We start from the raw sequence: 23,073 nt of genomic DNA on the forward strand, positions 1-23,073 counted from the left end.
CCTTCCTACCAGCCCCCAAACCTTTGAAGCAGAGAAGTCTGCAAGTAGAGAACAGGGAACAAAAACATCAGGGGTCAGAAGCTTTCTCTTATATTAAGCCTAAATCGAGATAGTGTGAAAACATGCGGAGAATGAAGTGGAACACTTAGCATGTGAAGAAGGAAAAAATCGAGTCATTCCATTAGACCATTAGTTGACGCTGTGCAATTCACTGTTCTTAGAGCCATGCAAAACTGTAAGGCTGTACGGCTATTATATGTTTTAATTATTAAATTAAGATAAGTTGCAAAGCAATTAGAAGTGTTTAACTTCTCGTTAATGACTGGAGGCCTTAAATATTTTAAGTCTTTTGCATTGTATATTAGAAGTTTCTTTGGCTCAGAAAGGTTTTTTATAGTGGTAGAGAAAATTTAACATAAAATCTTGTAATAAAAAAGGAAACTTGGGTGTAACCAAGTTGTCTGTTGACAACAGTCTTGTTCTCAGCTCCTTCTCTGTGTGCTTTGCTGATGTGAAAAGCTGGCTAAGATGAAGCTCGCAAAATTCATTTCTTAGCTGCTCTAACGCACGAACCGCTTCTCTTGATCTCTGTGTGACAGCACTAATGGAACCGCTCCTCCAGTCACTTCCCAAAAAACTGAAAGAGGAGAGATTTAGATTAAGCATTAGGACGAAATTCTTCACCGTGAGGGCGGTGAGGCACTGGAACAGTTGCCCAGAGAGGCGGCAGAAGCCCCATGCCTGGAAGGGTTCAAGGTTGTGTTGGATGAGGCTCTGAGCCGCCTGCTGTAGTGGCAGGTGTCCCTGCCATGGCAGGGGCTTGGACTGGATGGTCTAGAAGGTCCCTTCAACCCAAACCAGTCTGTGACTCCATGATACGTGGAGGATAAGGAGCAAGAGAGAGTGAGTTCAGCTGGTATCAGGGTCAGATGTGTTGCCATGTTTAGGAGAGGGCTTGAGCAGATCAGGAGGAGTTTCAGGACCACATTAAGTGCAATTTGTCTGCTTGATAAGTGTGGGGGATTAGATCCAAGAGTACAAGCATGGTGAGAAGAGGAAAGGATGGAGGAGCGAGAGGAGTTGTTGGTGTCAGAGTGCAGGAACCAGCTTTCCAGCAAAAGCCCTGAGGGCATCACAGCTGCTTGTGCCAGAGGGGTGGAAAGGCAGTCCTGGTCCTGCAGGAGGATCTGTGCTTTCTCCAATGTCAGAAACAAACCAGAGCGACTGAGGTAAGCCCAGCAAGCTCATCGGCTCCTGAACATCCCTTCGTCACAGGCTCAGGAGCGTGGTTCTCGTGGCCTGTCCAGCGTGGCGCTGGCCGGGTCAGAAGCTGGAGGGACGCTGGCAGGTCTGCAGCGCTGGCCTGCTCTGCTGAAACCTTGCTGAGGGTGGCCCAGCGTCTGCCCGATCACGAATGGCTTCATCATTAGCCTCAGGATGTTTCTGTGCACTGCAGTCGTCGGCTGTTGTCAAATCCCTTTTCTAACAATAAAAAGTCAAAGATTTTTGCTTTTAGTAGTAGTCAGGTTAAAATTATGATTTCCTTTCTCTTGCCAGTTTTCTGTGTCTTTTATTTGATTCTCGAATTCTTGATGAGGATTTTTAAAATTTTATATAATTCTGCTGTGTTCATATTTGTGATAATATTTGTCTAAAATATTATATATCTACCAGTATTTTTATATTTCAGTCCAGATTGGTATTCAGAATGTGGTTTCGGGGAAAACCTGGCTCTGTCACATTCTGCAGCAAGGATAATTGTAATTATTTTTATGATCGCAGCAGTGGCCAGAACAATACATGATGTATGTATCAATAATTGCCCAAGATCACCGTAAAGCTTCCAAATTAGCAAATACATTAAGACATTGTGAGGTCTTAGACGTGTTTATATATTAACTATTGTCTGAGGCAGTTTTCTCTTCTCTGGCTTTTTCACAAACTCGTAAAGCTTCGGGAAACCTTACAACAGAGAAGGGATTTTTATTAGGTTGTTAAGAGGACGGGTACTTTTCTTTTTCCCCAATGACATTTGGTACATTTGTCATTAAAGCAGCTTAATACTGTTTCACGTGTCTGTTTGGCCTTACTGCAGGTGACATATAGTCCTAAAAATCGAGGAACGTTTGATGGTTGAGTAACAGGGTACTTAGAAATACCTGATAAACAAAATTCATAAAATCTACCAAAGCTTTCTGAAAAGTCATTTGATGCTAAGCTGAATTTTTAGAGAATTTTGGTCTTTATCTAAGAATAAACAGGATGGGTATTTTTTACGTGCTCAGATGGCAATAGTAGGACATTTTTTATAAATATAGACTCAGTAGTGATCCAGTGTGAATTATATTAAACTCAGTGGGAAACCATCTATTAACCTTAGCGAGAACGGAATTAGAATCCCAGAAACTGCGTTCTGCGTTCGGAGTCCTGTGCCGGGGGATTAGTGAAACACCATCCTGGTACTTTATGAATGAATTGGACAATTAGTTATGCTAATTAGTAGCAACCTCGGTTTGAAAGCACTTCTGCGAGGAAGCGCGGTGATGAAGACTGCTCGATGGGGAAGGGGGTGGCCGTCAGCAGGGTCCGTGCTGGGTGAGGAAATGAAGTTCCTTCCCTGCGTGAAGAGTAGCTGTAGCTTGAACTTTCTCAGCAGTTCTCATGTTGCTCTGTGGAACACGCCGTGCCGGTGTGACAACGTTTAACACCTTCTAAGGGTCTGCGGAGGTATTCAGTGATGAAATCTGTGGGTACGGTGACTGTGGTCCCCGTTTACTGGGAGATCAACACCCTCGAGCCATAGAGGGGTGGCGGAAGCGAAGCGTATGGCGAGTGTTGAAGTTGGCCACATCGCTAAATAAGCAAAGAGAAGAATTCAACACGTTACAGTCCTTGGCTGTGCAGTCGGTAGCGGTGAAAGCTGTGCCCTGACTTCTGTAATTCCCCTTTAGAAAGGTTAGTGGTGAAAGGATTGTGAAGCAACAACCTTTAATTTTCCTTCCTTCTTTTTTTCATTAGCTTCTTTAGGAGCTGCCAGTTCCCTCATACCTGAGCAGTAACAACACAAAAACCATCTGCACGTGGTGGTGTTCGTGTACCGGCGTGGGGTGATTCCTTTCTGCATCAGTTCAGATGGACAGGGCACTAGTTCGGGTTTAGGAGCGAGCAGGTTCTCTGCCAGCAGCACCGGTTGCAGCCAGAGTCCCGACCAGAAGGAAACTGGTGCAGAGAGTCTGTGCTGGACACCAGTCCTCCTCCCGCCAACTGCTGTGGCAGCATTTGGCCTGCGTGAGAGTGAAGGATAATCAAGATTTGCCAGTTAGGGAGAATTGTGCCAAAAATTTTTAAATAAGAATTAACATCGTCTAGGAGAGTTTATGTTATTTTCTTTTTGGAGGATTTAATTTTAAACAATGGTGTAACGTCACGTCTAAAAGAAGACACTTTATTACATGATGATGAAGTATCAAGAGGCAGAAGTATAAACTGTTGGTTGCTTGCTGCAGGGAATTCCTGCCCTCCTGAGGAGTCGGAGGCTTTGGGTAGCAGTTTAATCTCCAAGTCCAGGTGTCTGTTTCTGCCGCTTCTTTATGCCGTTGGTATGTTTATTCAAGAATTTGTATAGCGTTTCAGCTGCCTACGGCGTCTCCATAGAGGAAAAGCTTCCAGTCCGGCTGTCACCACGTGTATTTTTAAATAGAATAGTCTGAATCATGGCTGGTGGGTTCAGCCAGACCTTATCGGTGGGAGACTGGTGCCAGGGTGGTGTGGAAGCACGCGAGCAGCTGGAGGGGCAGCGGGGAAGCTGGGGAGGAGGAGAGGCGGGTTCAGCTGTCTGCAGGGCAGTGTCGGCGTTTCTGTCAAGCGTTACAGAAAGAACGTACGTGAATGTAAATAAAATGCATATAACATTAGGTTTGGCCTTTAGGCAATTTGAAAATATGCTTTTGAGACTGTTTGTGCAAGTCATGTGTAATATGGAGTGCACAAAGGTTGAAAGTCACAATCCAGGAGCACTGATAAATTCTGTTCACCAGTTTCCAATGTCGAGGTACGATGCAGGGATCGAATGAAGCTGGGTACAAATTCTTTATTTTCGCGTGCAGTAAGAAAAGGAGATGGTGTGCATTTGCTGATAGTGGAGAACAACATTCCTATCAAAAGAAAAGGATCCTTTAAGTGTAGGACTATAATCAAATTACTGTATTAACCACAGAAATCAAGAAGAAAATGGGTTGGTGTCATCTCCTCACTCGGATGGCGCTTGGGCTGGTAGCTGGCTCTTGCACACGTTTGAAAGAGAGACAACAACAGAAAGAAATTCCATTATTTGTTAGTTTACAGTAGTCATGACTAAATAAATTCTTTTATTAACTCATTCTTTTGTCCCTCTCGCAACATTTGTTTAGGAAAAAAGGAGGGGAAAAGACAAATTGGTATTACACAGCCCTAAAATCATGTGTTTATCATCGCGGTTCTCATCAGTTTCACAGTTATCTCTGTATTAAATTAAAGATCAGCGAAGGAGAAAAGTAGATTACATTTCCATTGTGAGCTAGGAAATAGAGATGCATGTACGACAGGTATGCAGAGAAGCTACAGAAATAAGGCCCAAGTTGTTAAAAGGCTCTGTTACAGATGAATGAAAAGAATTTCTAAATTATTATTTTTTAATTCTAAGGTGTTTTCACAAAACCAAAATAAATTGGAATGCGTGGCTGTTTGAGAGAACCGTTCGTTTCCCTACCTTCCAGGTCCAAATCTTGAGCATTAATTCCATCAACATATCACGAACAAGGAAGCAGAAAACATATTCCTGTTTAATGCAGGAAATACAGGGAAACGCTTGCCATAGCAACCAGCAGTTAGGGAAGCCGAGGGCTGGGGCACACGGGCCCGCACGGTGCTTACCTCTTTATTACCCGGGGTTGGACATGGGAGTGATTTTCCTCAGAGTCAGAAACGGGTCTATTTGTCAATTTGATTGTTTTTGTTCCAGTTTTAAATTGCCGGGTGGAGATTGCCTGGATGCGGGCTCTGAATAGGAGCGTGCACCTCCCCTGTCAAAACCGAGGCGTTGTAGGAAATAAGAGTCTTTTCATGGGTGTGAGAGACATTATTAGTACTTGTCACTTCCTTTATGAAAGTATCAGATACGCAGGATTTATAGGATTGAGACTATTGACTGCAGTGATATGTCTGATTTTCCCTTCTTGCAAATTAAATCTCCATTCCTTTTTTTTTTTGCCTGTAACTGGAGACAAAAAAAATAGATAATATCCCCGTTACATCCGCTCAAATGACACCGCTGCCAAATCTGTGAAATACGTTGGTACGTTACCCTCAGAGCTCTCTGTCACATACGTAACCCAAATCTGTTGGTATATTCCCCTTACAGCGACGTATCACATACGTAAACCCAATGTGTTGGTATGTTACTCTTACAGCTACGGCTCGTTTTTGTCCCTGAAAGACCTGCCTCTTGTTACCGTACTTCATTTGTGAAGTTATGCTAATATGGGCAACTAGTCGTAGGAAAGAACAGCCCACCTGGCGAAGGCCCCGTGTTCATGCCAAGGGACTCTCGGAAGGCAGGATAGTGGCTTCTCATTTTCACACGTGATATTTTAACCTCATTTTCTGCAGGTACCATGTCTAGCAAATATGCAGATAATAGATGTGAATCAGTAAAGAAGCAAGGTGATTATTTCCAACAGCTTTATGATGACTCAGATACTCCAAACAGATTGTTTTCTTTTTTTCAGACATCCCTACCTGCCCTTTGGTATTTTAACAGTTAAAATTTAGAATTAGGATCTCACATTTTGAATATGTAGGCAGCTAAGTATTACTTTGATTTAGACAATGAGATATACTGATGTCTGCCTCTGACAACAGGAGATGAGGAGATCTTCGCAGTGCTGCAGTACTCTAAAACAAAATAAATGAGCAAACATATCGAATTTCCCCAAGCGCTGGCACGAGCCAAATTCGCTGCTGCTCCTTCCACTTGGAGTTCCTCATTCGTGTACGTGTGCCACTCCTTCCGAAGCGTCTGGTCCAGCACAAGCACTCTTCCAGCCACGGGGATTAGGGAACCAATCTAGGTTAAGACTAATCCAGCAGAAATCCACAAATCGTCTCCCTGAGCTGATTCACTGGGGCAGCGTTGGCCTCTGCGGAGGAGAGGGAGCAACGCCCGACCACAGAGGAGGAGCTTTTCAGCAGAGGGTTGAGTTGCGCCCTATGACACGAGTAGGGGGCTACACCTTGGGGATTTCCTTCTCGAGAAGGGTCCCAGGAAAATTAAGACACAAGGAAAAAAATCTGGTGGCCCCTTAGTTTTCAAGCTTTCTGCTGATTTGCTACCAGAGCCCTGATTTAAGCCAGGATTGATGGAGGCTCCAGGTCTACATTGGGGAAACTGGAAATTTCTGTGATCTCTATAGTTTCGTCCAGCGTAATCACACAAGGATTATTTCCCCAACTCTTCATGCTGGTTATAAGAGTGAAATTAAATATACGGCTCTGGTTGGGCTGAGTTCATGGTTCTCCATCCCATGTTCAAGTCACAGAATCAGTTGTAGCTCTCTTTGGTTTAGGCAAAAAATCTATAAGGTGTTTTAGGGGGAAAATGACTACAAGTCCAATATCTACTCTCAAGGGTATTTAAGCTACTTTGGGGTTTTTCTGTTAATTTATATCTATGTGTATGTTTGCAAGTGTGTAGAGAGAGATGTGTATATAGATTAGGTATAACTAAGCAAAACTGAGCACCTCTCTTACAGTTTTAGTCCTCTGAAGCTTTATGGTAGATCTCAAGAATTCATCTCATTAAAAAGCCCTTTTATCCATTCTCTAGCTGGGTGGATTCTATTTCTATAGCCTGAAATTCTGTAGGATTGTAAAGCAGTGGAGGATTTAGCCAGAGCTGGACCCGACCCTTGGACAGTCATTCTTCTAATTTAGGGCCTGTGGTCGATGAAGAAAGAGAGATCCTCCAGGAGAACAGTTCCCAGAGCAGCTCTGTTTAGCATCGGCTTAGATGAATTGATTTTAGATCACGCTTTGGACTCTACCTTTCTTCAGTGACTACCGAGAGCTCCTGGGTAAACTCCCCAGTTCAGCTCGCTGTTTGCTTTCCTGACGGCGCCCTGGATGCTGTGTGGTGAAGCCGTCTGTCAGAGAAGCTGCGCAGCCCACGTGAAGCGCAGGTATTGATAACTTGTCTTTCTGCAAGGCTTCTTTTAGTATAATGTGTCTTTTACTGCAGGAAGAAGAGGCTTTATCACAAGAAACCGGGCAAAGCAACGTCAAGACTTGAAGAAACAGCACTTCTCTAATACCTTCCAAAAGTTCAGAGACCCACCAGACCCTGGTGGATCACCTCCACCAGTCCTCCCGAGCTGAGGTAGGTGAAGTCTCTCTTTGCTGCTCTCCCCGCCACGTGTCTTTAGGTAGAAAACACAGCAATTTCTCATTTTAAAACCGTTTTTTCTATTTCTTTGATCTGTCAGAAAATAACGGTGGCCTCTCAGGAGGCTGGTGGGAGAGGCAGTGGTGTTATCTGGTGGTGGTGAAGTGCCACCACTAGAAATTAATGATACCGTGTTTATTTTTAATATTATGGAAGATGATGCAATTACTAAACATAATTTTGTGCAACTTTTTCGCTTAACAAAACAAAACCAGAAATTAAATCAGGCCAGGTCTCTTTTGCCAGTATTTTCCAGCAGGGAGCCCGTGGCTCGGCTTTGGAACGAACTCTTTTGGAGGAGGGTTTTTCAGCGAGGCCACAGGGTAAGAATAAGCTGAGAAACAGCCAATAATCAAGTTGATTGGTTTAGGAGAAATGTGTTTAAAACGTACCTGAGGAAAAAAGGGACCTGGCTGGCTGCCATTGTGCTCCTCCACTCATCTGTGACAGCGCACGATTGAAAAGTTATTGAGGTTCTTTCCGTTACTGGAGGATCATTTTTTGGCGCTTTTCATTTTTTCTTCTGAAGAGTATATTTAATTTTAGATGCATCAAATACCATAGTTGTAAGAATATTGTGTGTATCTTAAGAGATTAGATGGGGACAGGATTTTTTTAATCTGTTAGCACAGACTTGTTATGTAAATAGAGAGCTCACAAAGCAAACCAGGCAGCACATGCACTGCGAAAAACAGATGCCTCTTCCCCAGCAACACATTCACCGTGAGACTCCTGCAACTGGGTGAGGACTGGCTGGGGAGCTCATTGTTAGGGATACATACGCGGTCGGAAAATAAATGTTTTGTAGTCGCTGGGTAAGTCCTGTCCCTATCTCTGATATAAACTGGCCCTCTCATCCCTGGTGCAGACCGGGACAGTCTGGGACAACCGCCGTCCTGCGTTAAAGAGCGGGCTGCAGAAGTGCCTTCTTCAGTGTCAAGTGTCCACTTTTTAATGGAAAAAAATACCCTTTGCAGGTGTTTTTACAAACACTTGTCATTCTTTCTCCCCAAGACTGGTCGTTCTTAATTGGCAAAGACAGGCTGGTTAGAAGGCGAGTGAGAACGACACTTTCAGGAGGGGAAAAGCAGCGCAGAGCCTAGTGAACTAGCCACAGAAATCCTCTTGGCTCGCCACAGAGGAGCCTTTTGGTGGTCACCAGTAGCCCACGCTCACTGGTTATAAACTGATTTCTGCAGAGGGGCATCTGTCTCTCCGGTGCTCGGGGATCGATGCTGGGAAGTTTGCATGTGGCATGTGCAGAATTAAGGTAATGTCTGTTTTCTCAGCAGAAACTGTAATTACATCTTTGCATGTTTCCATTCCCATTTGGACAATTTTTGTCATTAATTTATTGTTACTATTTTATTTGGCTAAGTCAAAAATCAGGTTCTTTATCCGAATTCATTTTAATAACGCTTTTCTGTGGATTTCTGGAGGCTTTTTTTAGAAGCTTCTATCACCGATGCCACCTCGGTCTTCAGTACTGTCCACATGACTTAGTTATTTTAAGCCCCACTACGACTTAGGTTTCGTTCTTGGGCTATTTCATCCATCCATCTATCGAAATTGTTTCCGGTAAATTAGTTTTACTGTGTTTGCTGTGATTAGCATTATATGCTCAAGGGAAGTTCTTCATAAAAATGTCTCTTATCGATACTTTTCAATGTGTTTGAACATTAATAAATAATTTTATCTGAAGAATGTAATATCCATAGTGAAATTACGGTCTAAAATACATTTGAATGTAAATTCTTTAATGGTAGGTTATATCATCTTTCTGTTTGTTGTGTTCCTGTAAAGATAAGCTGTGTTGTGAAGCCCTGGATTCTTAGTTATCTCTAATTTTATGAATAACCTGCGTAAAAATGTTCATTCTTTGAAATATTTCGTGCAGCTCATACACAGCTGGAAGAAGTTAGAATTTTCTGTCATTTCTACAATCAAAGAAGAAAATCTTATGTTTAAATGATGTTAAGATTTAGAATTTGTGGAGTAATTTAGGAAACATTGGCCTTCAGGTTCTCGGAAAGGTGAACTCAGAGCTAAGGCCCGCTGGTCAGAGCCCAGACTCGTGAGTCCTGCGGGTGCTTCCCAGGAGAAAGTTCAGTGTGTCTCAAACTCTGTGACGTTCCTGTCGTTCTTTCGCAGTCCGGCTGACCTGGTCATGAAGGACCTGTGCCGCAGCTCTGTCCGTTGGATACCGCGTTTCTTCACCTGGACTAGTTTTTTTCAGTCGTTTATATTCAGTATTTCGAGCCCCATGAGTCCTTGCATTTGTAAATTCTGTTTTGTTTGTCAAACAAAGTTGTTTCAACTAAGGGGGAGAGACTTTTCTAATAGAACTAACAGGAATTTTGTTGTTCTGTTTTATTAATTTTTTATTTAAAGCATTTTAACAATACCTATGGACCAGGTGTACCTTGTTAATGTTCTAGATATATAAAAACATTCCGTACTAAGAACAGGTAAGCCCTGTGATGTTCGGAAGCAGTAAACATACAATGCTTAAACAGGAAAGCTGTCAGTGCCCCAGCCTTTAAAAAAATCTATATATACCGTAATAATTTCATAGTCAAAGATTTATATTCAAAGTGAAATTGGTTGGGGATAAACTTTAGCGAGTTAATAATTTCTCTGCTAAGTAGTTTGCAGCTGAAGAAGGTGTTTGCCGAAAGGCTCTGCTGGATGGGTAAATGCAGTCTGGAAGGAGCAGGTCTCTGGTGTCCATCCACAGACAGCTGGGCCCCAGGTTTGCCCTGAATTTGGGAGGACATTGATCAGCCGATAACTCGGTTAAATGAGTGGTTCTGATAAAGTCCACGAGAGCCCATCAGCAGGTCATCACCAAGCAGGCAAAAAGGGTTTGCTCATGCACTGAACTAAGTATTTGAATAATCACAGTAAATCCTGCACTTGCTATTTGCAGTCAGTGTGCTTCCGGTGACGTGTGAGCTTGTACCCTGGTTGTTTGGCATCCCTGAAGTTTTCCATTCCTGTTTTGTATCCTGGGTTTTCTGTTAGAGGAGAAGGTTTTAGCAACAGCCAAGATGGTTACTCCGGTGACAAATGGCTTTAGAAGAGATTCCAACTAAGTGTGACTGTGTTAAATGTGTATTTGTAACCCCTTCCCGAGGCCACGGGCTCTCAGGTGGGGTGGTCCGATGGCTACGTTAACCCTTTCAGATATGCCTTGAACCTAATGGGCTCCAATCCATTTCACCTCTAAAAGAACTAATTAATTGACGTTAAGTCTCCAAAGCCTGTTAACTCCTTTCAGCGTCAAGGAAATCAGAACTGGCACGATCAAAGTCTAACCAGCTCTGAGCCGGCGCTCAGTGTTCTGGGCAGGTACTGCAGGTACGTTTTGGTGACGGTTCTGAAGGAAACAGCGCAGTAACACGCCCAGGCTCAGACCAGGGACTAACCTGGGTTCTGTTTCAGCTGGGGGTACACTGGTAACTTGTACCTGTGCAAAGGCTAATTTAATAGCTCGTCAACCAGAGCGGTGGAACTGCTCCCGTAACCAAGGCCAGCTGCAGTATCGTCACTCTTTCAAGCCTGGACTTTTTGCCTGTGTGGTTGGAGGGTTTTAGCCTGACCAGCAGAACTCAAGTTGTCTGAAGAAGTGAGGGGTTTTGTATGCTTACTACTTCCATCCTAAAATTCCATACACTCATTTTTACAGAACTCTGCTCATTCTTCTGGACAGTGAATCATCATAAAAAGTATCTTTTTTTTTAATCAGTTCCAGCCAGAGCCATCTTACCCTTCTTTAAAAGCAAATATTATTATGGTTTATACTACAAAGTAATTGCATGAGGACTTACAAAGCCATCAAGAAAAGTGAACTAAAACCATTCTGTTCATTCTTTAGTTTAAATAAGGAAACTGTCTCAACAGATGTAACGTGGGGTGCAAGAGTTCCTCAGATGAGGGCTGTAGGAAGACAAGGAGCCAGCCTCCATGGACATAGCCCATCATCGAGATCCAAACAGGAGACCGACTAAAGCAAAGCCAAAAGCTCATCACAAGTTTTAAGAAGCCTGAAGATCCGCAGGGTAACTAGAAGCAAGACCATGAGGAGTAATGTAGGTAAGTAGTCAAAAGGAAATCAATGCAGTTATTAAGCTGAGAAACTTCTGATTTTGTTTTGATAGTTCCATGCTCTGGTACTAAAAGTTATTACAAAACCTATTTTGAGTAGTATAATACACAAGAGTTGAGCCATTATTAAAAAAATAATTAGAAGAACAGTGGACATCTTCGATGTGTAATGGTGCTGGAGGAGAAAAGAAAGAAATTCAGCAATTCGTATCTTCGGACAAGACAGTGCGCCCATACGTGGACCTTTTTGATAACAGAACAAAGAATTCTTGACCTAGATTTGACAGATCCTATTGAAAGGGCCTGCGAAGTGCAGTATTTTAGTGGTAAGAAAATTACCATCTTGTGTCAGTGTGGTTCATACGGAGTATTAGTCATGGTTGGTAGTAATGTATTTTGACGTAATTAAACAATAGCGCTCTGGTTATTTGTATCAGAAAATATGCAGCACCGTTCTTGACCTAGATTATACTGTAGTAGCAAAGTGTAGCTGCCGTGCCCTGAGATGAGCCAGAACTTTATGAAATGCTCTTGTTCTTATACATTTTCATAACCAAAATATAAGGTTATGCCACGTCAACAACCAGCAGATGGAGGGAAAGAATGTCCTAGGAAGCTCAAAGAACACGCTAGGAAACTGAGCTATAAATACCAGGCTAATTCCATAGCTTTAAGATTTCTCCAAAGCTTTTTTAAATCCCTCCAGAAAAGACTGAAGAGATCCCTAATCTGAAGTGCCCCAGTTGAGGAAATGTGTACGGTTTATTTTTAAATAAAATTATGTTAATCTACAGTAGACCGTTTGGACATCTTAGTGAGTCACTGTAGTGTCTATACTATATTCATTGCATCAAAATAAGGTTTTTAAACACATTTTCATTCTTATCAGTACTTCTTGTTCAGAGACAATACAGAATTTTGTCTTGTTCAGAGAAAATTCTGTCTGATCACCTCTGAACAAATATGTGTAGTATTCCCACAGAATACTTGATGCTCACAACTCATTTGGAGTCTCTGTTTTTTAGAGAGAGCTAATAGAGGAGCAATCTTCTGTGGCAGGAATTTATGAAAATTTGGAAGATCTTTTGATGTATTTTTCCTTTGCATTTGTCATTTATACCTATGGCACTTAATGTTGTGGCTCTATTTCGAGATACTTGGTTTTCTGGCTTCCATACTTCATATTCTAAATTCTTGACAGAAGTTTTCTCAGATTTCCTGGCATTCCGAGGAGGATATTGTTCTCATGTTGTAATTGGTTGGTGAATTTGCCATGTGAGCAGGTTCTAAGACAAATGTCTGTACGAAATCTTGGGTTGTGAGATGAGTGAATTGTTGAGTGTGTAAGTGAAGGGATTCATTTCTCCATAAGGTTGGAAGAAACGATGTGTGCACTCGTATTACTTGAAGCACGTGTAAGTGTCATGTTGGAGTAGCCGAGGATGTCGTGAGAGAGAATTACCATATAACCCAAGAGTATTAGCGGTTGGGAGGGATATCTGGAGGTCACACAGAGCAGCTGAGGTTGGAAGGCACCTCTGGAGGTCATCTTGTCCAACCTTGCTGGTCAACCGAGGTCATCTAAAGCAGGTTGCCCAGGGCCGTGTCCAGACCGTTTTTGAATATGTCCATGGATGGAGACTCCACCACCTCACCAGGCAACCTGTGTCACCCTCTAACACTAAAGAAGTGTTTCCTGATGTTCAGACAGAACCTCCTCTGTTCCGTCTGTGCCTCTTACCTCTTGTCCTGCTACTGGACACTGCTGAAAAGAGCCTGGCCCCATCTTTTTTGCACTCTTCTCTCAGGTATTCGTACGCATTGAGCAGATCCCCCCCAGAGCCTTGATTTTCCTAATATCTGTTCAAAACTTCTCACGTTGTACGTGTCTCTGCTTTAGCTGTGGATGTCAGAGCAGATTCTGGAGCCATCTTCTTAACCCCATGTCAGCTAGTTGAAGACAGCAGAAAGAGCTCGCATAAACCTTCTCTTCTTGAACTTCTCCTTCCACAAGCATCTCTTCTCTCCTCAGAAATGTCTCTTACTTTCCGCAGTCATGTTTGTCAGAAAATTCTCTGCTCCATTGCACGTTCCCTCTGTTAGAGGAAGACAACTGGATAACTTGGGGTGGGGAGGCGAGAGGCCACCAATCTTCGTTCCTAGAGCGATGGGAATTTTTATGGTGTATAGTCCCAGTGTCCGACCCAGGACTCGGTGTACGTTCACCGCCAGCGAGACCTGAGGTAGGACGTGTTTTGCAGTACTGGACTCTGCCCTTCACAGAATATTTGTGTTAGCCAGAAGAAGGCGAAGCAGAGCAACAAGCTGGTGACAGATTTAGAAAGCAGGACTGTGAAAGAACAGCTGAAAGGATTCGGTTTGTTTATTCTAGGAAAAAAGAGAACACTGCGGGATGGGCGTAAGGCTTTAAAAAGATAAGAGTTTTTATAAAAGCAGTGGTGGCCGTGGCTCTGTCGGTTTTCAAACAAAAAAACCCAAGTTCAATTTGCCCAGAGGGTAATTTAGGGTAGACCTAAAGAGAAAACAGGCCAAGCTTTTTGGTTTTACCTCCTATCTGACCACAAATACGGATAAAAAACTGGGATATTCTACCTGTAACTGTCATGAAATCGATGATAGGAAGTTTTTTAATTGCAATGAGCAGCAGCCTTCAGAGAGGATCCTGGGGATTTTGACCTTCCGCCACTGGCAGTGAGCTGAGCAGATTGTCTTCCTGAGATCCCTCTTCAGACCTCAGTCTGGAGTTCTGTCACCTTAATTGTGGAGTTAGCTTTGTTTAGCTTCTCTGCAAACTGTCTGTAACTCACAACGTTCTTCAGTTTGAGGTACGTGGTACTCGAAGTCTTTAAAGTCTTTATGGGTGGCCGTGTTCATGATGAAAAAATGAACCAAAGGAGCTTTTTTCTTTGTAAAGCTCTTTTTTAAAGTGGAAGTTTCCCGTGGATTTCCATGAATTCGGATTTCCGTTGAGGTGGAAGGCTGAAGGGTACCATAAAAATAACAGGTGCAAACCAACTGTGCGGGAAGCCGCCGTACCTGAACACGGCTTGAATCCGCATCTCTTCGATTTTTCTGCCGGAAGTTTATGGCGTTCATTCATTGCACTAATGGCTTTGTTTATGGAGGTTTCTTTGTGTCAGAATGTATTTGTGTTACTAAACAAATTTCTTTTGATCAAGCTTTAAATATGTCGTGGTGAAGAGCTGACTAAATGATTCTTTGCCTACATTTTTTTTCCAGACACTCACTTTTTGCAGCTTGCTGCCAGAACGTGGTAAATATCTGTGTTACGTCCCTGCCGCCTGCATTTCCAGGGACGTTTTTCAAGACTATAGAGAATAAAGGCTGTTTGAGTTTTAAGTTAGTCTCACAACACATTGTCCTTCAATTGGGATGAAGCAGTGTGTTTTCTAGCGTCTCCTCTTCGTTGGAGCTTGGATGTGGTGCATCATAAATGGACAGATGGTGGTAGTTCCTGGTGCCTGTGGTCCCTGCTCTTGTTCTCTTCTGGTGTGAAGCTTGAATGTGATTCAGCCTTTTGTTTGGTTCCTTCTGAAGAGAATCAGACCTTTTCTGTCTAGCTTAGCGTATGCACAGCCTGTTGCACGTGCAGTAAAATCCGGTTTTAGCATGAGCAGCAAGTGAGCAAAGCCGCGGATACAGGCAGGACAGACTTGTGCATCGTTACCAGGTACCATCCCTCTCTTAACCTGACGATACCGGGTTTGGATGGCAAAACGCCTCTTCCAGGAGGGTTTCACAAGCCCTGTACTGAAGTAGAGAATAAAATGTGTTTTATTAGTGTAAAACCAAACATTCTGTTCTCTGGGAGCCAGACTGCAGGCTTCACAGTTTATGGACAAGGAAATTTATCCTCATTAAGGCGTCAGTGTGAATATGTCTGCTAATAATGTCATCTAACAATTCGACCCCAAAATACACAGACACTAACGTTTAGGTACTTGGCTCATTTTAGGAGGCTAAAAATACCTGGGATTCCTTAAAAATATCTGAGTGCAGGAGATGGGACAGCCAGACAGGAAAGAGGGGTTTCACTCATGAAGCACAAAATCTCATTTGAAATCAGTGTGTGCAGTCGAGACCTTTATCATCTTTGTTGCCAGAACACAGATTAAACTTTATAGTAGAGTTGTTTTTTAAAAAAGAAGTTGTACATTAGAATTTTATTAAATATTAGGTTTCTTTTTCTGCGCTCATGACTTTAAGGAAACGAAGCATGTACAAAATACGATGTGGAAACAGTTATTTCAGAGCTTTGAAGGAGGACTAATGTTGTAAGAAACCTCTCTGATTGTTTATAAATACAAAGAAATAATTAAGAATCGTGTAATATTGAAATTGTAACATCCCAAGTGGACTGTGCTGCTCCCTATTGCTTATCTTCTCTTTCAACCCATTCTTTATTTTTCAGCTTGGAATGAACAAGATGAACGTATCCACCTGCAAACTAATGCTTAATGAGGAAAAAGGTCAGTTTGGGGTTGGTTGGTTTTTTTTATTAATCCTGTGCCCGACTGTTAATTAGGGCTTTATATTTGCATTACTTATTTCATAGATCTCAAATAACAAACCAAATGTGATGGTTTAATATGAGGGCGAGAAAGAGGCTTTTTAAATCGAATGGTGTGTTCGTAAAACATCTGATTCAGACCAGTGTAAGTAGAAGCTTATAGAAGAAAAGGTCATGTATACAAATCTTCATTTAAAGATGATTAAACTTACAATTAATGGACCTCCTGTATCTCAAGAAAGAAATATTTGTTATAATTTTCATGGTGTGAAAGGATTCAAATCACCCACTTGTTTTTTTTTTTTAAATATCCTTGAACTTCCGAGTCCTCTTTTAGCAAACAGAGAGAACTGTCAATCTCTGAAATAAAGCAGCGGGGCTCGCTTCCCCGAATCCACACGCACTAAATGCGGGTAGCCTGGAAAGACAGGAATTAATAATCTCCAACGCTAGCGGGTCGTCCCTCGGGTCGTACCGGTTTGTAGCACCCGGGCTTTGGGACAGGCAGCCCAGCTCTCAAACACGGTCACGGTTTCGCCAGACGCGGCTGTAGAGATTGCGTCAAGGGGCCCAAAGAGCTGATGCTGTGTTACCACCTTTGTTTAATATCTCAGGAGGGTTTTCACTGGGGAGATTGCTGAGCAGAGGTACACCATTCCGAAAACAATTTAAGAAACAGCTCTTGGAGAAGAAATTCCATGTGTCTAAAAATAATAGAGTCACGTGACTTGCTCCTTTGGCACAAAAGCGTAATTTCCAGGTTTAATTTGCAACCCTACTATGTGTCTGCCGTTCACTTGCGCAGGAACGCAGCTGAATTATTCAATTATTTAAATCTGCCTGTGTCCTGAACTTTGGGTGTCTGACACAGAGGAGGTTTGTACCGTTTATTGAGACCTCTGCATTTAAGACATGGGAGGATGATTTTCATGTTTACCATTTATGACGTAATTTTTGGTATCACAGTGATGGAGATCTGGGGCTAATCCAGTAATTGTTACGCTAAAGCTTGGAGCCTTTCACCGTATTTCCAGCAATCTGATTTTTTTCCTTTTTTAAACTGCTTATCTAAAATCCTGTTGTGTTTTCACATTCAGATTTTCAAATAGTTACATTTAAATATTCTTTTCTTTTAAAATTCACTTTTTTGTTTTCTCAAATTTCATTTCCCTGGTAATGAGAGAGTGAGTCAATAATGTACAGCAAAGCTGTCGAGTAGAACCGAACACTTACAAACGGTTATTACCTGTTCCTTTTCTGCCCTCAGAATGCTCTGTATCAGATGTTCCTGAAATTCATATAATCTTCCTGTTAAAATTGTTATAAATCTGTATGCAATAATTTCCGATTGTTTCCAAGCCTGAGACATGAGAATTGTAAGAAGTAGTTTGTTATTTGTTTACTTATGTGCTTGGATCTCCTTTTAAAGTAATTCTAGCTTTGGTCTGAAAGTTTAGAATACTTACAGCTAAACCGTTTCATAGTAATCAGTGGTTTGCCATTAAAATTTATGTTAATTATAATTTCCTTATCACTTTTTTGGACAAATGCAAATGTCTGCAGTGTTGTTTTCTCATGAACCTGTGTGATACGTTAGCGATCTGATCCCGCCGTGACAAAGCAGGTTTCTCTCTATTAATATCCACTTCTGTGTGGCAGTTGGTCTTGGAAGGTCTGAGTTCTCTCTCGTAGGTGCAGATTGCTTTTTTCTTTCATATTTTGCAGTCATCTTTTAGTCTTGATGAGGAGCCAAAACTTTCCCTCATAGATTCCTGTAGAGATGGATAGTTTTTTGTAGAGCCAGCGGGATGACAATAGATGTGGAAAATTTCCAGTGTCCCAACCATGACAGACACCTAGAGCCACAGAGAACTGAGAGTTGTTCGTGCTTGTTCCAAAACGCGCTGCAGCTCTTCTCTGCTGTGGACTCTTTACTTGCTGTCCTGTTTCCGAGATCAGAGAGCCAACCAGTTTGGTGGTTTAAGATGGTTAAAACTTTATGCCTCCAGGTTGAAACAAGACCTCTGAAAAGGAAATGTATGATGTTGGGGCATTAAAAGAAAAAAAAAAAGAGAAATCATCCAAGTAGTGCAGGTTTGCTTTTCCTGGATTCGCGGGTTGCTGAAGGTGGACACTGCACATTGTACAAGTTCCTCTTTTCATTATATGAGTTGCCCTAAAGTAACGAGTAGATGTGACAGCATTTCTTCTCTTCTACTAACTTATAGGTTTCTTGTACTCTATCTCCTGATACTCCCTAAGGAAGGTTTTGATAACAGTGACCTGATTCTCATCTACAGAATAACTTGGTTGATGTGACTTGCATAACAAACATTAGTCTGAATTTTTAAAAGATCTGAGTGCCCACATTATTTTGACAGTGAAGCAGGCCTGGCTCATGTGCACGCAGTCTTGACCTATTTCCCTTGTAAAGAGGAAAACTAATGTGGTGGAAGGCCTGAAGGAGCATTATGACTCTTCTCTTTTCTTCTGTGGGCTCTGCCGGGTGATCATTGTATTTATTACATTCTCATGAGCAGTCAGAGCTGAGGTTTAAAAACAAACCCCTTTTGTTTCCTGCCATCTTTTTTGATTGTTGCGCAGCTCAGCTTTGCTTTCTGTCCATACCCTTTCACACACAGAGATGCTCTGTGTATGCGCACTCGCACATGTGTAGGAAGTTCTCAAAAGGATGGACTTCCCCCATTCTTTATTGGAAGTGAAAACCTCTGGACAGGCTGGGGCGATGGGCCAAGGCCACTGGTCTGAGGTGCAGCAAGTGCTGGGTCCTGCACTTGGGTCACACCAACCCCCTGCAACGCTCCAGGCTGGGAGAAGAGCGGCTGGAAACTGCCCAGGGCTGGGAAAAGGACCTGGAGGTGTTGGTGACAGCAGCTGAAGAGAAGCTAGCAGTGTGCCCAGGTGGCCAAGGAAACCAACGGCATCCTGGCTTGTACCAGCACTGGTGTGGCCAGCAGGAGCAGGGCAGGGATCGGCCCCCCGGGCCCCAGCAGGAGCAGGGCAGGGATCGTCCCCCTGGACTGGGGGCACTGGGGAGGCCACACCTTGAATACTGGGTTCCTGACAGGAGGTTGGAGCGAGGTGGGGGTTGGTCTGTTCTACCCGGGAACAAGCAACAGGACGAGAGGAACCGGCCTCCAGTTGCCCCAGGGGAGGTTGAGGTTGTCCCTGAGGAGCCGTTTCTGTCCCGCTGGGGTTGTGCAGGCGTGTCGCAGGCTGCCCAGGGCAGTGGTGGAGTCCCCATCCCTGGAGGGGTTTCCCAGCCGTGTGGAGGTGCTGCTGGGGGACAGGGGGCAGGGGGGACCTGGCAGTGCTGGGAAACGGGGGCACTCGAGGAGATCAAAGGGCTTTTCCAACCCAAATGCTTCTGCGATTGTGTGATGTTATAGAGGTTAAATTGGGTCTTCTGATTGCAAAAAGTTGTGCAGCATCCAAAGCAGTATAAATTAGGAATGCACAAGCCTTGTTATAGTGCATTATAAAAGTGTCCTTTCTACAGTTCAGAATAATTCAATACCAGAGGTAGCTGGACTGGTATGAACTGATTCAGCACTGGGGCAATTTAAAATGTATCATTTTAATTAAGTCATTTGGTGCCGATGAATTTTCTGGTTGTTGCAGTGTATTCTTAATACTCTGTATTTACGAGTAAGCTGAGGACGTCTCTCAAACCAAGGGGCAGAGTGTATCGTGTTCAGCTCTATTATAGTCCTGGATACCAGCACAATGAGATAAGACAGAAGGAAGAAAGGTTTCCTTTATACTTCAGGCACATTTGTTTGTTGAATCACTCACCTAAAAATAGGGCTTCATAAAGTATTCAATACCAATCTAATTAGGCAAGAGAAGGCTCTTTTCAAACTGGAAAAGCATTCCCAAAAAGTGATGCAACAGTGGTATCTAATTAGATGACACAGGAGAATCCTAATTGCTTTGATAGACTTAAGCAGATTAATAATGTGCGAGTGATAACTAAATAAAACTTCCTTGTAACTCTGCGTCAAAACAGCGCTTTTTAAGAAGCTAAAACTTCCTCTTAGCTCTGAACCCGCAAGACGGTGACTGGAGGGCATTTCTGAGGGTGTTTTGTAGGTTTTCCGGGGATAGGAAGGAAAGCCAGGGAAAGGAGATTGCAGTTTGGTCTCTAAGCAGTGTTTTGTGTATGCTCTAGGTGTCAGCAAGACTTTTTACCCCCAAATCTGGTCATGCCACAAGTGATCACTGGGTTCGGGCATCAGGGAGGAGATGATTGTTTGTAGACCTCTAAGGAGGCACATGGAATTGTTAGGGACTTTTAAAAGTTGATGAGAGAAAAAAGTAACGGAGCATCTTTGCAATATTAGACTGTCAAAATTTGTCTTAACTGGCTTTATGTCCGCTTGCTAATAAATAAATATTATACTGATGATCATATCATACGTGATGGATCTGAATCCAGGCAATTAAGATTCTTTTTACTTTGTACCAAGTGCTCTATTTCACCACTGAACTACAAAATTGTTAAAGTAAACTTTAACAGCTGAGCGTGCAAAGAGGCTTCCGAAAACACAGCACTTCAGGAAGTGCATTAAAAATTGAAAACATGCTTTCAGCATACGAAAACAAAGGAGAACTTTTCCGGGGTGGTTGGGAAGGGCTTGAAGGGGCTAAATGGGGGAAGGAATTCTGTGTAGTTTTGCCTGGTTCTCCCATGAAATACTTCGAAGCGTATTGTAACGAAACTGGACTATAAAACAAATCTAAACGGTGTGGCTTGGCGCACAAAAAAAAAGTGATTGATTTAGATGTGGAAAGTTGTGTTCCTCGTGGGGAGATAACATGGGTTGTCTGGGGCTGTTCGGGGGTTACAGAGCAGAGGTATATATTACATGGGTTAGTGAAAATCAGCCCTTTGGATAGAATCCAGGGTGCAAAATGCTTTGGATTTGGTCCAAAATCCAAATACTTTCGATCCCAATCCAAAGTACTTCAGATACTGTGATGGAGAAGGGGAAAATGGCACATCAAAGGAGACGAGATTTTTCTACGGTCAGGTTGGAAGATTCTAGGCTGGTGAGAAAAGTAGAGGGTTGAGGAGTCAACTGGATGCTCTCTGTGTCCGAGCGTTCACAATCAGGCTGATCCCTCCTGGGTTTTCAGTGGGTTTTTTCAATTGCCAAACCTCATCGTGCTGCAGTCCCCTCCCACGGTCCCTTTAACCTTTCAGCTTCGTGGCCACGCTGCCTTACCAAACAAACTGCGTCACAGAAGAGCCCACACCAGTGGCGGGGTGCTGAAGAGCCAGCCCCAGCCTGGTCCAGGGGACCCTCATCCTCCTTCACTGCTGCCTTCCTCAGCTCCCTTGTCTTTGTTTGGCTGCTAACCAGTTGTTGGGAAAATGCAAGGGTGTCCCTTGTTGTATCGGATTTAAGAGGATCAAACTCTTCTTGGAGAGACCTCTGCTGTGCTTAACTGTCCTGGGGTGTTACGCGGTTAATGACACATAGCAGCTCTGCACGTGCGGTTTAGTGAAGGATTTCTGCACAGAAACACCACCGGCAACCTCTGCAGCTGGTGGAAACGCGCACAGCACTGTGCTGGGGTTTAGGGACAAGATCTCACTTCCATGAGCTTTTTCCTGTAGAACACGGCTGGTTACACACTGACCAGCCCGGCACTGAAGCGCTTCCAGGGAGCCTGAGCCCTGGTGGCTGTAATTCATGACACACAAGCACATCGGTGCGTCCTCACCCACCACACACAGACACGTCGGTGTGTCCTCACAGCCCCCCACTCGTGTATGAGTGCAGCAGATTAGAGAGATGATGGTCAGACTTGGATGACGTCAGTCCCGTTGCTCACTGTTTTCTGCGCAGGGTGAGCGTGGCAGTTGGTATTTCTGGGGAGGAGTGGGCAATGGATCATCATACCTGCGCTCTGATTCATTTTTATTTTTTACATCACTCAAACCACTGTGTTAGTTTGCAGTTCTCCAATTCTCCTCAAGAAAAAGTCATGCAAATAATGAACTTTGACTGAAGGTATGTGATTGAAGCAGCCATTTTATTATAGTTCACTGTAGTGGGTAAAAATATTTAAATATTTACCACAGAAGGTGCAGTTAAGTGAATTCTTTTGCTGCTGTTAGTACTATTTCAAGCTATGTGAGTACAGAAAAATGGCTCATTTGATTAGATGGTGATAAGTATTATGGTGGTGATGGAATGGGATGTGAGCTGAGGCAGAGCATTGCAGAGCTGGTAGGAATAGAAGGTTACTTCAAAGTGTCTCTTGCTGCTTGTGCAAAATAGAAATTGATGGCTATTATTTTCTTGTAATGGATCCAGAGCAACTGCCCTAAATAGCAACGTGAGCCACAGCAAGACTGGGCTAAGGGATGCACAACCTCCTCTGCACTATGTGCTCCCAGTAGTTAAAATGTGTTTCTTCTGATTCTGATTTCACTGTGTTACAGAAAGTTAATTCTCATAAAAAATAATAGAGGAATTATTTACCTATTTTAGCATTACATGTCATAAAAATACATAAATGGTGGAACTTGGGGGTAAATTCTGCCTTGGTTTAGGTGAACCATCATTTGCTACCTTCCTCATCAGGGTAAGACCAATCCAGCACCAACACTTCCAAACCAAAAACCCAAGAGAGTCCTGAGCTGTTGCCAGGTGCTCCCCAAGTCCTATTTCCGTGTGCCAGATGTAGAGATTAACGGGGAGACTGTTTTCCTGTGAGAGACAGCAAGGTGTTGCCTGTGACGTTCACTCTAAGCTTCGCTAGCTGGAGCTCGGTCTCCTCCCTGCTGTCAGCGAGCAGGATCTCACCATGGTCTCCTCATCCCTTCCCCAGTTTCTGCTGGCCAAAGGTTTTATCCTATTGATGCGCTCCGGAGTATGGGCAAGGTGAACCAGCCCCCTGCATC

This window comes from Buceros rhinoceros, unplaced genomic scaffold (assembly GCF_000710305.1).
Source record: "Buceros rhinoceros silvestris isolate BGI_N320 unplaced genomic scaffold, ASM71030v1 scaffold2537, whole genome shotgun sequence".
Classification (NCBI taxonomy): Eukaryota; Metazoa; Chordata; class Aves; order Bucerotiformes; family Bucerotidae; genus Buceros; species Buceros rhinoceros.